The following is a 14814-nucleotide window of genomic DNA, read 5'->3' on the forward strand; positions in this document are numbered from 1 at the left end:
GCCAATCCACTGAAGGGCGGAATGTTTTTTTTTTTAATCCACATTGTGTGGAAAAAAATCTGCACAGCCCCAAAAGGAATCCCCCACACCCCCCAACACCAGCCGTAGTGAATGATGGGGTAGACAAAATGGCCACCGTGGAGGTTGAGTCGCCATTTTGTCGACACCGGAGGTGAACTGCGTCACAGCCAAAGGTGAGGCAACGGTCTCCTCAGGAGAGTCAGGGGCCTTATGTGACATTTTAGCCTTGAAACAAGGATCCTCGGCTGAGCCGGTACTGGCGGGTCTAGGGTGTTTACTGGGCATCCCAGGGGCTGCCTCAAAAGTAGCCTCCAATGGAGGAACCTCGGCAGAGCCGGTACTCAAAGGCCTGAGGTGTATGACCGCCTTCTTTGCCCCCTCGGCAGAGATGTACCACCACGACCCTGAGCGCAGGAAGGTTGAGGACTGTACCTCACTGACAGGACTCTCAAGGAGGATCCCTTAACTCTGTCGGTGCTGGATTTAGCCACAAGGAGGGGAACCACAGAATGGAACCTGGAACGTATAGCTCCCTCAAGAGGGCCCTCGAGACGCTACTCAGTGTGGAAAGCTCCATAAATGGAAACCTCAGGGCGTGCCCCGGTATCCAGAGCTACAGAAGAACAGGGCTAAACTTTAGCCCCCAAAAGGGGAACCTTGAAACATGTCCAGTTTTCGCAAGTCCACTGCGGGAACCCTCAGAGGAAACTCTGGTGTGCCTACTAGGCCCCTTTTGGGGCTCCTCAAGGACGCCCCTGGTAGCAGAGATACTCGAGCCCCTACTGGTCCTTAAAGACCCTGGGAAGAAGTCCCCTGGCCGGGGCACCCTAAAAAGTAAAGAACTAACTGGATGTTTCTTTTCGTCGATGAAGAGCTGAAAATGCGGTGGAGGAACACAATGAAACATCCTCCCACCGAATAAGACGACGCTGGAGTGCCCGGACGGAGACGAAATCACAATTAAAACACAAATCCCAACAATGTTTTGAGCCTAGACACTAAGCAAAGAGTGGGGATCTGCCCTCATGAAGAACAGGAGACAAATCCCAGATGCTCCGGCATAGACCGAGGACTAGTTGACCATGGAACCGGAGCAGGAAGGAACGACAACAGGAATAGAAAAAAATCCTGGTGATGCTAGTGCGTCCTTTTCATGCAGTGAGAAAAGGACTGAAGGGCGATGCTCGGGGCAGAAAAATAAAAGAAGGACAAAAAGTTTTTTTTTTTTTTTACAAAAGTGCTCCGGACCCGTCCCGAAGTACGGAATGTCCCACAAGTATGGAGGAAAGGGGATGGGACGTAGGAGTAAGAGTTATTCAGATGAAATACATCATGCAGTAAAAACCATGTGTACAAACGGATGACTTAGAAGATATTTCATATTACAAAGTTGCACCCATCAAAGGCTCCCCCGAAACATTATTTTACCCAATGTCCTTGTATGCAGCGAAATTGGCAGGAAACGCAGTTTGAGAAAGAGAAAAATCACAGCAGCAAAGCAACTTTGTTTCTTATGAACATTTGAGGGGATATTGTTTTAAACATTATGCATGAAAATAGTCTGCTAACCCTGCTTGGCTACCTTCCATTCATGCAAGAAATCCTCACTTAAGAACCATATTCACCTAGAAATTGGCAAGATTCCTGACACAGCTGACCAGGGAAAACCCTCTCTCTTGGCTCGTCACTGATAAGGAAGGTCACGATTCTAGCAGCTATCAGCACTGCCTCAGCCCAGCTCTCGGACACGACCTGGATGTCTTCCTGCACGTCTGAACTCACACCCTCTCCCAGCTTCTTTTACGGTGACTCAAAAAGAACCCTTCCCCTTGCTTAGATCATCCCACTGCCCCACGTGGTATTACTGTTGAACAGCAATAAGAAACATTTGTCTTTCTTTGGCTTGCCGACTTAATAAGGGCACATTCCATTTTTGCAGCTCATGCCATGCTGCATGTTTAAGAATGAAACCACACAGCCGATAAATGCCTGCACATTTAAAACTCCATTGCAGACGAGCATTTTCCCAAAATCATTTTCAGGTGGTTTCATCTATACCTACATGCATGAATTTGTTAATGAAATGGTATAGGTTACTGGGAAGGGTTGTTATTTCATATTAGTATTTAGAAATAGTGCAGCCAGGCCAATGAAATGTTACCCTGAAATATAACATTTTAAAAAACCATGTGCTCACTGCAAGAATGCATGCATTTCCATTTATGAAGCGTGCCGGCCATTTATGATGTTTGTATTTCTACATGAACCCCCTACCTACATATGCATGAAACACAACCGCACATCCCTCAGTTATCTCTACATACTTATCCCTACAGGATGCTTAGCTTGAATTTCATGGCTATGTCAGAGAACAAGGATTTGTTCTTCAGGGTAGGCATTTTCAACCAGGCTGTTTCGGCTCCTCTTTTTTGTGCGCATAGGTTACAGAGGTCTATAGTGTAGCAGGAATTCTGGTGTCTAGCATGATTTGCTTTGGAGGTTTTGAGGGGTTGGAGAGAGGGCAAAGAGTCAATGGCGTTCCTTAAAAGTGTGTTCTAATGGTCTACCAATGCGGCTGTGTTTTGGGCAGAGGGTGACTGAGCAGCGGGAGGACGTGAGAACTGGTGAGGTTCCTGAGGTTTTGAGTGCTATGTGCAAAGTGAGTGGGTAAAGAGGCGGTGATGGGGATGGTATACGCGATGATGTGGTGGTCTGACCATGGGCAAAGGGTGTTCGAGAGGATGGACATGTTGCATCCATGATTCAGCACCCAGTCGAAAATGTGTCCATGGGCATGCGTGAGGTGGAGGATGAAATGGGCGCAACCTAGGACTAAATTGGATTTCATTAACGCTAGGGCCTCTATGTCGGAAAGGTCGCTGAAGCCAACGTTAAAGACCCCTAGAGTGATGAGCCGGGTTGATGGCTTGAGATTGGAAGATATAAATTGGCATAAGTCTTCTTCAAAAAGGTGAAGACGGGGCATGGTGGGCAGTAAATGAGGTTGAAGTTGATGGTGAAGTTAGGAGTGCAGGTAAGTATCAGAGACCGACTCACAGTTGCAGAGTTGAGTGGTACTGACAAGGCCTAGTAGGAGACTGCCTTTATGGATGATGGCTACACCTCCACCTTTTCTAACAGGTCTGTCACTACGCATGAAGGATTAGCCAGTGGGGCCTGCAAAGGACAGTGCTGGGACAGATGTAGGGGTCAGACATGTTTCCGCAATGGCTAGGATGTCTCGTTTGTTGAGCGTAATAAGGTCTAGAATATCTGGGACGTGGGCAGGTAGGGATCTAGCATTGAGCAAGATTCAGTGAATCAGTGCTGTTTGAGTGTTAGCTTTGGCCTGGGTGGTGTGGCCTTGTATGGATTGGCAGGCATCGTGGCCAGATGAGGAAGGAGGTGTATTACGAAGCCCAAGGCATGCATTCCTTATCCTGGCACATGGTGGGAGCAAGTTAGGTAGGGGCGCAGGTACAAACTGTCAAGTTATCGCATCTTTCAGATAGAGGTTGTCAGAGCCTGGCGCGCTTGGAGATTCTGCAAGGTGCCGGAGAGTGATGTGACAGTTATGCTCTGTGGGCAGTTTAGGTGCACACACATGGTGGGGTTCTGAAAGTAGCTGGTTGGAAGTGCTGTACCCAGCTTCTGTGATGTCTACGCGTTTGGTATTTTCATTGGAGGGAAGGGGGGCGGGAAGCATTCTGGTGTATTGTCTTATGTTAGGGCGCTTGGACCGGTGAGTAGAGTGCAAGCTTTTCTCAGTTCTAATGCTGTCGGAAGCGCAGATGACTCGAGGATGGCAGGGTGCCATCCTGTTGCTCAGCCTCTGCGTAAATGGCAATGTACTTTGTGGAAGGCGGAAAGTTGGGAGGAAAAGGGTGGGGTTAGGAAGAGGGGTATGTGCAGTGATGGACAGGCGAGCGGTAAAACAAGCAGGTCCCATATACCATATATGCTGCCGGTAGAGTTGGGGTGCCTACTTGGCATGAGTGTCTTTATTATGGGAGGGAGTTTGTAACTCAGTCTTTCTGCAAACAGAGGGAATTTTTAAAGAACTTGTGACTCAACTTTCAGCCTGTACCGAAAACAAGGAACTTTCAGTTTGGTTGGAGATTTCTCTTTTAATCTACCAATCAGTACTATACATGTAGGATTGTTCAGTTTGTTAGAGTACGAACCACCCAATCTCACAAATATTTCTGAAGGTGAAGATGGTCTCATTTTGATTTTGTGTATTCAATAGGTTGTGTTTTCTTTAAACACATGTTCCCTCAATTGGCTTGGGGACTTGAGGATCAGTTTCCCAATATCCAGTACCTCTTTCTGCAAGTGAGGTTATAATGTGCCATGGATCACAGTACCAGCTCTCGAGGTGCATTGGCCCAGACACCTCCTGCAGCATCAGCCAGCTTTACACCTTGGCTCCAATCACTTCCTTCCACTTGCTCAGTGCTGCTCAATCTTCCTCCTGGCAGCATTTACAGATCAGCGACCTCCCCTATTGGGAGGAATCAGCAAAGAGTTTGATGCCAGACTTCTCGTCTCTTCAGGACCGTGGTATTTCCTATAATCGATGTGGAGTTGCTCCATCTTTCAGCATCTCTGTCTGCGGATCACTTGCTGAAATGATTCACACTCGCCGGATCACCTTCGTCCTGGCGGAAAGCGGCTTTCCTCTCCCTGTTGCAGACTGGTTCAATAGCCAGCGTATCCCTGTGTTTCAGGTCTCCAGTGGGGTTGATCGGTTTGTCTTTAGTTTTGTTTATTTCGAATGATCAGATATTCATAAAACAGTACATTAGATACAAAATACACATTCACAAGATTTGAACAGCATAAGATTTAAAACAATCCATTTTATATTAAAACTTCCTGATGGTCATTCAAAATTAGAAAAAGGAATTTCATACAATTTTAAAAACAAATGTACACCCTATTTGTTATGATGCAGATAAAAACGTACTAAAAACTCTGTGACACACGTCCTCAACCATTAAGATATAACAAAGCAGGTTCAAGCCGATAAAATTAGCAGTTTTTAATGTGCTGGTACGCAAAGCAGAAAAACAGTGCATTAAGCAATAAAACCTGATGGGCAAGGGCATTACTTGGTCATGGAATTTAGGAACAAAGTTCAAGCATGTCCAACAACTGTTTTTGCTTTGAGAGTGAACTGACCATTGGGTGCGGGTGCTTCTTTTCCAATCATTTCACTCTGCACCATCTGATGAAGAAGTCGAAGACTTCGAAAGCCAAATCATGGTTCCATCAGTCCAAAAAACTTATCAAAAGCTGCTTTGTCTTAAGTCCTACCAGAAACCTGAAAAGGGGCTAAGAGAAAATTTTGAGGACAGTTAGAAATTAAGTGTAATGGTTGAGCGATTAAAGGCGGGTGGAGGGATGGTTGAATCAAACATTTAAGGACACACAGAAAAGGAGCGAAATCGGGATGTCACAAATGGCAGGCGAGGTGGAATTTTCCAAGTTTCTAAGGCAGAGTGGAAGAGATTGCAGCTACAAATAGTAAATCATCAAAGATAGATCAGGATGCACCAGATAATCTAAATTTAAAGACCATACAATCAAAAGCACAGGTGGTGATGGTGGGGAGGAAGGGAGCCAGTGAAGAAGCTCTAGAAGAAATGTGAAGGGTTTTTAGTACATAGGACTTTAAATAGAACGAAACAATCCTAATTTTTTATACTGTTGCATGGAATCTGAACTTGAATATAGAAAAATACAGAAGTCTGTCCTCCACAGGAGAAATCATTATATGAAGATCATGAAAATGGCAGTGGTGCGGAATATAAATCCCAATAGTATAACACCAGGGTTAACATTTCTGAATCCTTTGCAGATTCAAACACCTGCCAATCTACCCATAAAACACATATGCACACCCCAACAGGACTAACAGCCACACAGAAAATGCCCAAGGCATTGGAGGTATTCATCAAATAATAAAGTTCACACACCCGCGCACCGGGTTTCCCATTCATTAGAAACTCACTGGTCGCTTTCACAGTTCCTGTTGCAAGGCAGATCACATGGCCTTCTGCCTTTAATGTCAGGGCTCCAGCTGCTGCCCCACAGATACCCTTTTGTTAGTCCTCCCACACAGGGAAACGAGCACTTCAAGGAACAAGGAAAGGGGATGTCTTCCCACATGGTTCCCTTCATCTTGTTCAGCCTCCTCCAAGGAGTCCCAGCTCCCACGTCACGCTTCCATGGACAGCCCATCTCCGTACTCCCCAGTGTCTCAGCGTCCTGCTCCAGCTGCTTACAGCTGCAGCCCCTTGACAGGCTGCAGGTGTAAATGTTCAATTAGCCCTGCCTGACCACAAAGGGACATGCCCAACCTGCACAGCTCTTAGCAGGCATCTTCCTCATCCCAGTACCAGAGTGGTAAAAGCGCATAGTCTTCATTGCTCTTAGTTGCCTCTTCTTTGTCCCAGTACTGACAAGTGTTAATTTTGCCGAAATATGGGGAACTGGCTTATAACAGCCTATGAAGGTTGGAGGAAGGGTTGGGTTGTCGATAGGAAAAAGGGGTTACAAGGTCTCGCCCAAGGGCACCTCACTACCAGTCCCCAAGGACCTTCCACCCAGGTGATCCTCCCTCGCTTCTCCGCCCCCAGGGTCAAGCTCCAATAGCGATGGCCTTTCAGTGGCCACCTGCATAGAAGATTCAGGGGGTTTAAGAGTAAGAATACCCTCAGGTTTCTGACACCTACTTTAGATGCAGGTCTTGATGGATTTGCTCCATTTCTGGGAGTTTGGTAATATAGATTAATTTGTGGTTATCGCAGAACAAGGTTCTCAATAAAGGCCTTTCTTGTGCCGCACCAGTCGATGAAATGTTGGTTGACTGTTTAATGGATGCCTTTTGTTTTACTAAGAAGGAGTCAGCGAGGCTTTGCTTGTCAATAATGTGGATGCCTGAGAAGCTGTAGAACAGATAAACTTTGCAATGGCAACTTTGTGGACACATCTCGTCGACTACCTCATCGATTTGTGATGCTTTTGATCTAACAAGGATGAAGGGTTAGGTTTTTCAGGCAGGAATATGAGCCCCAATAGGGCCTACACCCCACATCCTTGTATCCCTGGGGGCTCTTCGTGTGATCTCTTACTTGAGGTAACCTTTCCCAGTGGTCTGCCGGGGGAGACTGATGCAGGAGCTCCTGCCTGAAGCAGAATCCAAAGGTATTGTGCCTTCATCTAGCCATCAATCCCGGTCCCAAGAAGTCTTTCTGGAGAAAGACTGACATGGGGAGGGTATAGCCAAATTAAGCATGTCGAACTTGCAAATGGAGCATGTTTCAAATAGGCTCTTCTTTACTTTGCATTCAGCCATGGTGACGTGAGACAGGAGCAGCTCCAAAGCTCTGAGGGAGACAGGGGCAGTCATTTTCAAGCAACATTCAGCTGCCTAAGGGTGAGTCATGCACAACAAAGCTTTTTTTGCTTGCATATGGAGAGCTGTATGGGCTCTACACAAATGCCATAAGGGGCCACAATATTAAGAGCTGTGGGGCGTAGGATGTCTGGCCCTGCTGGCCTCTCATCTTTGCCCGTCAAGAATGTTGACTACAGGAAACAAAGGGCGGACCATCCCTCTGGTGGCATACCATACAGAAGTGGCAGTGCAGTGTACACACACACACACTTAGCACCGACGGGTTGGGGAGAAGACTAGGAACGCTATTGCTGCAGGGGATAGGTGGAGAGACTATTTTGGTGTAAACATTATTGACTTGTTTTCTCACAGTAGGCATAGCATTTTACTAGTGTGTCATGGGTAGTGGCCCAGTGAGGAAGGATAGCTCAGGGGCAATATGTTTGTCTTGGAAGCAAAACAACGCAGCGCCACACAGGTTGAGATCCAGATCCGCACTTAGACACCACAACGCTGGTATTAAGCACGTTATAAATAAACCCAAAATGTTGAGTGTTTTCTAAGCGGGAGGGGAGTGTTTTTAAGTGGGCAGGCAGCTAGGAATCATGTACTTGTTGTCTTACTATGGCATAGCATTTTCTGTGGTCTCAGGCTGGGATACTGACCTACATATTTGTGAAACCAGCATGGATATGCATGGGCACAGGCAGCATAATTATTTTTTTTACACTACCAGAAAACTGGCATTACTGTGGGCAAATACATCATGAGAAATCTGTAGTAAAATGCACCTATACGCTACTGGTGACTTGAATGGTTCATGTGCTATCCTACAAATCTGACTGTAAACTGAAGCTTTTTCCACAGGCAGCGTGCCGTAAAATGCAGCATTTTAGTCAATTATTTTAAGAATGTTCTGGGGAGAACCCTCCCCCACACCCCCCAATTTCTCTTGGTTGGTTTGGATTCCCTCACTATGCTCGGTCGTTACTGATATTCGTGGCAAATGCTAATGCTCCTCCAATAAAAAAAATAAAAAATAAAATCACCAGTGGTATAAGAACACTGAACCCCAGGGCTTTAGGTGGGCCGGGGCTAGCCGGGCAGAGCCCGGCAGTCTCCCAAAAACTGTCAGAGCACTGCCGAGGCTCCCACAAACTCACACGAGTAGCACCTGGCACGATTTTGCTGAAGAGCCTCTTTGTGCAGTTGAGATGCTGTGGCGACCCTTTGAAAGAGATACATGCAAGGAAGCAGTCGGCCTGCGAAAGTTGGGCATGTAACAAATGACTCCCAAGAGATAACTCTACAAATTTAGATATATGACTTGCAGTTTGCGGTCACGTTAAAGATAGTATCAGTATCACAAATTAAATAAGCAGGAAGACCAGTGTGCAATATGCATTTAGAAGGGTTACAGGTTCCATTACTGTTACAGATGTCATAAAAATGGTGATGTATTTATTGAGCGCAAACCTAGCTTTCAGAAGCAATGGAGTGCTTTACAGATGTATACACCAGTACAGCTACATAGCAGAGTGCTTTACAAAGGTGTATATATGATGTGTATAGTCGTGTTATAAATCCCATATATCATAAGTGTTTCGAGGCAAGGGAGTGGGAACAGAGGGAAGACCGACAACGATCCTACTAGGCCAGGTGTCATTCAGATCGCGCAAGTGCATGGGAAGGGGGAAGTGGGGAAGTGCACGGGGGTGGGGGACAGTGCAGTACATAATAGAATAAACAACAGTAAGTAAAAGTACGGCCAGCAGGTAGCAAGTGCAAGGGTGAGTGCAGACAACAACAGGTGTCAAGTGCTGGTAGTGGGACTGTAAGGATACAGAAACAGTCCCCAAGTGCAGGGGTTGCCAGGAAGGCAGTGCAGGTGTGCTACTGGCGGGGTAGGGGGCCTGGACCCGAGATCAGAAGGTGGCCAGGTAACCAGTGCAGTTTCAGTTAGAAAGTCAGCAGGTGAGAGGAGGAGAAAAGGCAGAAGCAAAGAGAAGGGTTTTGAGGTGCTTCCGGAACCAGAGAGGATTCTCCTCAAGTTTCCGGGAGGCAGGGAGGCCTGGAGGCTGTTCCAGAGGGATGCGCCAGCCGAAGAAAAATCTACTGCCAACTTGTTGCTTGGAGAAGCGACTGACCCTGGGGGAGTTGGAGGCGGATGAGCGAAGAGTTCGAGAAGGAAGATATTTAGGAAGAGAGAGTTGAAGGTATTGAGGCCCCAGGTACCAGAAGGCCTTGTGGACAATGCAGAGGGTTTTGAACTTAATCCTTGCAGCCACTGGGAGCCAAAGGAGAGATTTCAGTCCTGGAGAGATACGATCCCTGGGCTTGAGGCCAAGTCTTGCAGTCCTGTTCTGGATGAGTTGCAGAGGGTGGAGGGTAGAAGCAGGCAGATTTAGAAAAAGGCTGTTGCAGTAGTCCAGCCTGGAGAGAACCAGAGCCCTGGAGACAGTGAGCTTCTGGGGGAAGGAGAGGAAAGGAAGAATACCTCTGAGGAGGCGCAGCTGGTAGTGTGACTTCTTAGAGACGTCAGATGTGAGGAGAGAAGGAGAGTGTGGAGTTGAAGATGACCCTGAGGTTCTTAGCCTCACAGGTGGGAGCAGGAAGAGGGCCAAGAGAGGCCAGCCAGAGAGTGGCAGGAAAGGAAGGAGCGGGTGTGCTGATGAGGATAATCTCAGTCTTGCTGGCATTAAGGCAGAGATCGTTGGTGGCACACCACTCCTGGATGGCAGACAGACAGTCTGAGATGAGAGGGAGAAGAGGTGGATGAGGGTAGCCTGAAAACGAGCTGCGTCATCCCCATAGCACTGGAAGTTGGGGCAGAACGCACAAATGCCGTAGGCAAGAAGTGTCAGGTATTGGTTGAACAGCCAGGGAGAGAGGTTAAACCCCTGGGGAACACCACAGGTAGAGATAGAGATGGAGGAGAGGAAGGACCCAAGTTGAACCTGGGAGGATTGACCAGAGAGGAAAGAAGCCAACCACGCCAGGGCCTGACCGTTGATACCCAGGTTATCGCAGAGACGGTTGAGCAGGATGGCATGGTTGACCGTGTCAAAGGCAGAAGAGAGCAAGTAAGATGAGGACACAGGGGGTGTTGGAGTCAAGGTTGGAGAGCAGGCCTTCACAGATGTTCAGGAGAGCAGTTTCTGTGCTTCTGGCAGCTATGAAGCCAGACTGATGATCATGGAGACAACCAACAGATTCAGTATGAAGATTGAGCTGGGAGATGGCCAGTTTTTCCAAGACTTTGCCCAGGAACGGAGTGATGGAGATTGGGCGATAGCCAGGCAGGACGGGTCGGCAGAGAATTTAAGAAGGGGGTGCACATGGGAGTGCTTCAGTGGGGACAGGAAGACTTCTGGTGCGAAGGAGTGGTTGCAGAAGTCGGCCAAAGCAGGAGCCAGGGAGTCAATGTGGTCCTTGATGGTTTTGGAGGAACAGGGTTTAACCTGTTTTGATGAGACTTTCATAGATCAGACTTGTCTAGAAACCTAATCTGTGGAGAACAGGGGAAAGGCAGAGAAGGAGGGAGGAGAGGTGGCCAAAAAAGGGCCAGAGGAAGAGCAGGGAGTAGAGGGAGAGGATAGGATTGAGATTTAGACATGAAATGAGAACCCAGTGCCGTGCAGAGGGCCTGAGAAGGGACAGGAGAAGTAGAGACTGCGGCAGGATTGGCCAGTTCCTTGCATATTTTAAAGAGTTCAGCCGAGTTGTTAGATGCCGCAGAGACGCTGGCTTGGATGTGAGCTCTCTTCTTGGTGAGGACAGAGAGCCGGTATTGCCTTTGGAGCAGGCAGCAGGCCAGTTTGTCAGAGGATGTACATGACGCACGCCATTTCCTCTCAGCCACCCTGCACTTGTATTTAAGGGTGACGAGGTCTGAGTCGTACCAGGAGTTGCACTTGGCTTTGGGCTTCAAGCGGATCCTCATGACAGGGGCAAGAATTTCAAGAGTATCAGATATAGCAGAGTGGAGCATGGAAAGGGCTGTGTCAGGGTGTGAGTCAGCCAAAGGGGGATTGGGGGTGAGAAAGCAGCGGCGAAAGCCTCAACTGACACGCACTTCATGGGTTGGATGACTGAGAAGGTGGGCGGTAGTGATGGAGTTGGCTTGGCCTGAGGGGTAGAAAGGGTGAGCTGGGAAGAAAGGAGAAAGTGATTGCTCCAGGAGAGAGGAGTAGCGAGAAGGATAGAAAGGGGAAGGTCTGAGGTGATCAGAGCATCCAGAGTGTGCCCTGCAGGGTGAGTTGGGCCAGAGGGGAGAATAGAGAGAGAGAGAGAGAGATTTGCAAAGGTCATGAAAGAGTCCGGAGAAATGACAGGAAGCATCCAGGTGAATGTTGAAATCTCCAAGAAGGAGGAGTTGAGTGGTCGAGACCAGGAGGGAAGAGGAGAGGTCCGTCCACTCAGAGGAAGGAGGAGATCTGACCAGGTGGCCAATAGTAGCCACAGTAAGGGAATGGCTAGAAGAGAGAGCGAACCTGCAGACACGGCATTTGAAAGAGGAGTAGTCCTACGTAGGAATGACAGAGGCAGGAATCCACCTGGGGAAGATCAAGGCTAGACCCCCTCCGGAACGGTTAGACCTGGGCACGGAGAGGATCTTGGAGCCATCAGGGAGGAGAGTGTCAAAGCTTGTGACAGAGCTGGCCATGAACCAAGTCTGGTGAGACCGAGGACATCGAGGTCAAGTTCCTCCAGAAGGCGGCAGATGTCAGGAGTGTTTGACAGCTGAGTGAGAGTTAAGAGTGGCAATATGGAGATAGTTGCCATCCTTGAAAGACTTCGGGGTAGGGGTACAAATCAGGAGGTACGCCCTGCGGAGGTGTAGAAGAAGCCTGAGGGGGGCAGAAAAAGGAGGAGTGGGCAAGCTAGCCAAGGAGGCGGCAGCAGGGGGAGGCAAGGAAGCCATGGAGGCGGAGAGGGGACAGCAGGAGAAGAAAGGAATTAATGAGGCGCGGGAAGCGTCTATCGAAGAGGAGAAGGTTGGCCTGAGGGCCTTGGACCAAGACGGTACCATTCAAATAAACATTACATTCAAATAAACATTAACGATGACCTTGGAGGAGAGGAAGGAAACCAGGAGGGCCTCCCACCAGGTGCCACCATTAATGGGAGGAGGAGGAGAAGAAGAAGAAAGGAGAGAGCACAGAGACCATATGTATGGTCCATAGGTCAGGTAAGGGAACGAGAGAGGATGTCGGTGACATTTTGTCTGGAGGAGGCCCTGGTATAGGTGTCAGAAATAGGGAGGCCTGTGTTGGAGACCAGGATATCCTTTTTAAACTTCTTCCTACCAGATTTAGTGAGAAGAGCAGGATAGTCGATAGAGAAGCAGTTAGAGAAGATAGGAGAGACAGCGCACCATAGAGTAGGTAGGGAGAGAAGAGTAAGGGAGAGGTAAGGGGATAAAACTATGGAAGGGACACAGAGCAGGGTGCAGGCGGACGAGCCAGAGAGTGGAGAGACAAGTTGAACAATTGAACAGGACGACAGACTCTTAGATTTAAAGACCATCACAATGCAAGGAGAAAAACACCTGAATAGAGGGGAAAAAGGCCTAGGTTTCACAATGCAATTTAAATACTCTCTCAGTGTGGTTTAAATACTTTCCAATACACTTTTAAAACAGGAGAAAAAAATCACCTAAGTTTGAGAGTCTGGTAGGTGGACAGGGGAAGTAGGGTATCGTGCGGGTCAACCCTGGTAGATGGCTGGCAACTGGCTTCCCCTGCGGACACCTGCAGATGCAGCCAGGAGACGCCTCTATGGGAGCCACCCTTTGCCTAGGGGCACTTAGCCGTGGGGCTGCCGGGCAGGGGCTGCCCTGGGAAGATCAGTGATGGCAGAGGGGGGCAGCCAATCAGGGGTGGTGGGTGGGACGGAAGGGGGAGGGAAGGGAAAAACAACACTGCACCAAAGAGGGGAGAGAGCAATGCGGGCACACAAAAACAAAAGAAACACCAAGTAATATTACAAAAGGCCCAAGGAGGATCTCACCAGCATGGTCCGTTGCCTGCAGTCACCCACTCAGCCGAGATGGAATGGCGAGCGCAGGGTGCTGCGGCTAACGTAGCAGGCACTAGGAAGTTACTAGACCAATCAGGGTGGTGGGCAGGATGGAAGGCCGGAGGGACAGAGGGAGGGGAACAACAACTTGGCACCACAGAGGGGAGAGAACGCCGCGGGCGCACAAAAACAAAAAGAAACACCAAGTAATATTACAAAAGGCCCAACGAGGGTCTCACCAGCATGGTCCCGTTGTCTGCAGTTACCCACTCAGCCGAGTGTACAACATTACAGATGCATAGCGGAGTGCTTTTCAGTGGTAACAGAACAGATATATAGCGGGGTTGGGATACAGAGGGGGACAGAGGAGGGGTACAGCTGTACCGGGTGGCGTGCAGGAGAGGGGCAGGCAGCGTCTAGCGTGTCGGGTGGCACTAGGGGCGACGTGATGGCCTAGGTGATCAGGAGGAGACTCCTTGAAGAGTTGGGTCTTGAGCGCTTTTCTGAATTGTAGGAGCGAGTCTGATGCGGACAGGGAGGAGGTGCCATAGTCTTGGCGCTTTGGCAGAGAAGGCTCGTTTTCTGGCCCTTTACTTTTGCAGCAGCGGATTTCAAATCTGCATATGTCCAGGCTTCTGGTGGTGCGCTGTCCGGAGATGCAGAGTTCCTCTGCGAGGTAGCCTGGGTGACTGGAGAGCAACTGCCTTATAGATGATGCAACAAGACTTGAAGGTGTTTTGTGTGTGCAGTGGGAGCCAGTGAAGGTCAAAGAGGGCCCGGGTGATGTGGTCGTATCTGCGTAGACCCTTGATTAGGCATGCGGCCGTGTGTAGGACACTTCTCAGGGGCCCAAGGGAGGATAACTGAAGGTCTTCGAGGAAGTGCATTGCCCCCATCCATGTGGGAGAAGGCCAGTGCTTGTATGGTGGACTTAAAGCTGTCCGGAAGGAGGAAGGGCTTGACTTTTCACTGTTGGAAAAGCTGATGGTAAACTGTCAGAGTTTTCTTAGCTAGATGTGTCTTGAAGGAGAGGAGTTTGTCGATGTGGAACCTCAGGGACTTGGCGCAGGAGGTGAGCTTGGGTGTGAAGCCCTCGGAATTCATGGTTGATGGCCAGGTCTGTATGCATGTTTGTTCTTCTGTTCCCAAAACGGGCTACGATTTCATGCAAAGCACCCAGTAATTTACATTGGTGCCATTTGTCCTCTTCCTCACACAGGTACTCTCGTGGGTGAATTTGGAGCCAGTTATAGATGCCCGGGAGAAGTTAACACCTTGAGGTTTTGCCTTTGGCCAGCATCAGCACATTTAAAGTGATATGGCATGGCCTTTAGAGAAGAGTGGACTCTCTCCAGGGAATATGTGAA

The 14814-nt window shown here is 48.7% G+C and overlaps 1 protein-coding gene across 6 annotated transcripts in view; it reads right to left on the reverse strand.

The window, feature by feature from the left end:
• The window catches only part of CUEDC1 (CUE domain containing 1), a 1053353-nt gene that overhangs the window by 743179 nt on the left and 295360 nt on the right, over window positions 1-14814 (reverse strand). Inside the window, exon 3 of one of the 6 annotated variants that reach the window (XM_069614649.1) lies at window positions 5206-5358. The exons of the other annotated variants lie outside the window; for them this stretch is intronic. The gene's annotated coding sequence lies outside the window, so the exon portion shown is untranslated. The remainder of the gene's footprint in view (window positions 1-5205; window positions 5359-14814) is intronic. 6 annotated transcript variants of the gene reach the window in all.

The sequence above is a fragment of the Ambystoma mexicanum genome, chromosome 9, assembly GCF_040938575.1.
Source record: "Ambystoma mexicanum isolate Mex_15411 chromosome 9, UKY_AmexF1_1, whole genome shotgun sequence".
NCBI lineage: Eukaryota > Metazoa > Chordata > Amphibia > Caudata > Ambystomatidae > Ambystoma > Ambystoma mexicanum.